This window comes from Gadus macrocephalus, chromosome 4 (genome assembly GCF_031168955.1).
Source record: "Gadus macrocephalus chromosome 4, ASM3116895v1".
In the NCBI taxonomy this organism is placed as follows: Eukaryota; Metazoa; Chordata; class Actinopteri; order Gadiformes; family Gadidae; genus Gadus; species Gadus macrocephalus.
In genome coordinates, this window is record NC_082385.1 from 3,946,216 (window position 1) to 3,948,787 (window position 2,572).

General features: G+C 37.0%; 1 protein-coding gene across 1 annotated transcript in view; it reads right to left on the reverse strand.

Annotated features, from left to right (window-relative positions):
• Nucleotides 1–424: 424 nt before the first annotated feature.
• LOC132455037 (ankyrin repeat and SOCS box protein 13-like) overlaps nucleotides 425–2,572 on the reverse strand; it is a 6,339-nt gene continuing 4,191 nt past the window's right edge. The window contains exons 6-7 of the mRNA XM_060048741.1: nucleotides 1,456–2,572; nucleotides 425–1,423 (exon numbers count right to left, since the gene is read on the reverse strand). The exon at nucleotides 1,456–2,572 is cut by the window's right edge and continues 574 nt beyond it. The gene's annotated coding sequence lies outside the window, so the exon portion shown is untranslated. The remainder of the gene's footprint in view (nucleotides 1,424–1,455) is intronic.

Sequence of the window (2,572 nt, forward strand, 5' to 3'; positions counted from 1 at the left end):
TACTCAATAACATCAGCTGTAAAATGTTTAGCATGTCAAGTTATTGACTGGATCGAACTGATATACCAGATATACTCATCTGAAACAGACAGCCGACAATCAGCTCATTAAAGAACATTGGTTACTCACTGCGGTGGTCCTGTTGAAGCGCGGCATTGGTGGACGGAGATTGACGGCAGTTCGGACCGCATTGGTCGGTCCAACGCAAAAATTAAGAAATCAACCATGTGCTCCTTGATATAGGAGGAGCGTGACTCAGTTGAAAACAATTAAGAGCTAATGAGAAGGAACGCTCTGTGATTGGCTGGGAACAGGGGCGATTCTAGGTTCTGACTTTTGGGTTGGCTCAACCCCAGGAAGCCACAGCGGTATGTGAAGTAGGCCTATATAAAGTCCTGTCCAAGATTTTTTTTATTCAACGACCTTTATTTTATTAGTTACTATGCTGTTGTATGTCTAAGCCAAAAGCTGGCAGTGTCAGCTAAATAATGCAGTTCTGAATCACTAAAGTGATGAAAGGAAAAAATACTGTTTGGATGAAGGAATAATCAATGGATGTGAACTGTAATGACAAATTTGAGGTATATTAAATTTCCTTTGTGTAAGTTTCACTCAAAGATGACCATATTTCCCCCTTTTTTTTATTTACACAGTTACTGAAACACATTGGTACAACATGTAGGCCTACTAGATTAATAATATGAGAAACATACCACTATTTCGGGAGCAATAAACTACGTTGTCTCACTTTCAGGGACCCATACATTTTTATAAAACTTCTGATGCAAAAAAATCTTGTTCTGATCCAAAAAAAAATTGTGCTAATTTTCAGTTAAAACAAAACCGCTGGCATTATTTTACCAGCTGTGGCTGTTTTCATTGCCATAACAACGTGAGCTAATCAAGTGCAACATGTCCTAGACCAGTGGTTCTCAAGTCATTCCCACCCTAGGAAACAGATATTTTTTCGCACACTCCCTCAATTGAAATAGCGTACTATTGAGAACCTGATAATATTTATTTATTTAGATTAATAAAATTAGCGGAGATAACATCTGCAACAACTTAAAACAATTTCCAAGTTCAGTTTATTAACTCAAATTGTAACATTTAAACAAGACTGCTAAGTCTGTGTGAATCTCAAAACAGAGAAACAAGAGCAAATGATTCACTGGGGTTTGCATTTAATTAAAAAAAAAAAATTAAACAGTAAACATTGGTCACTTGTCAGCTTCATCAGCTTATTCCCTTTCCAAAAAAATAATATATGTTCATCTTTCAAGCATGAATAAAGACAAGTCACTCTGTCATGACTTTGTATAATCAAAATTATTGTAAAACATCTGACCCTTGGTATTATGTTTATTTAAAATAAATTGAGTACCGGGAACTTATTAAAATAAATAAATAAATAAATAAGACACTATGTCGTCGTCGTCGTCGTCGTCCCCACACACACACACACGCCTTTTATCAGCTGAGGGCGTTTTCATGAGTCTATTAGAACATGTTGTACTTGTTGATTAGCTCACGTTGTTATGGCAATGAACATGGCCCAAGTTATACCGGCGTTTTTTTTCAACTGAAAATTAGCACCCATGTCAACTTTATCTACTGCTTGCACCTTATCATGCTTATCATGCTACGCAGCATTACAAGCCCCTGCCGACTAAAACATGAAGCAATTCAAGAGGAGGCATTGATAGAATCGCCTTGTGGTCAACTGTCATTTAATAGTCATCTGACCGATTAGGTCAAGGTTTTAAAATGATTATTATTATTATTAGCTGGTCGTGTTATAACACAGCTTGAAATCGTGGATTTTCTGATAAAGACTGGCAAGCCTTTTTGACAGACATAACAGCAGAAACTATGTTAAGTGTGCTCGTGCTTCCTTTTTGGCTTTGTCAAACAGGAGACACCCACCCACCAATCAGAGGTTAGAGATTCCTGCAGGAAGGTTGCGCTCGATTTCACTAGCCCATTTGTGACTGTTCATTAGTGTACAGCATCCATTCTCTCATTGCCTGTGTAAACAAAAAAGTAGAATATTAGATTTGAGGACGAAATTATAGGGTGAGCTAAGGCAAGTTTTGGGTGGGCTTGAGCCCACCCAAAAAAGGTCTAGCTTCGCCACTGGCTGAGAACGAGGAAATCTGAATTAAATGACGTTTATTAAAAAACGTTTATTAATTTTTCGTTGAGTTGCTTATGCCAACGACATCAACGTTATCTTTTCGAATATTTTTTAATGTAACATAGAATATCGTTACAGCTTTTAAATTCCCAACCTGCCAAATATGTGAACCTGAGGTAAGGCCTACATGGGGCTGATTTGATGCCTAACCCTTCATCTAACATGATCAAATAAATATTAGCCAAGAATCACACACATTAAAACTAACAGTCAGTAATCAAACTGAAACTTCTAACTGTTCCTCGGCAGAACAGCCTACAATCAAGTCATACAGAACATTAACAACATGGCTGGAAAATATCATGAACATATAAAAGATATCAAATCATCTGATAAGATTATTTCACATTGATAAATCCATTAGTTGTCACAGCG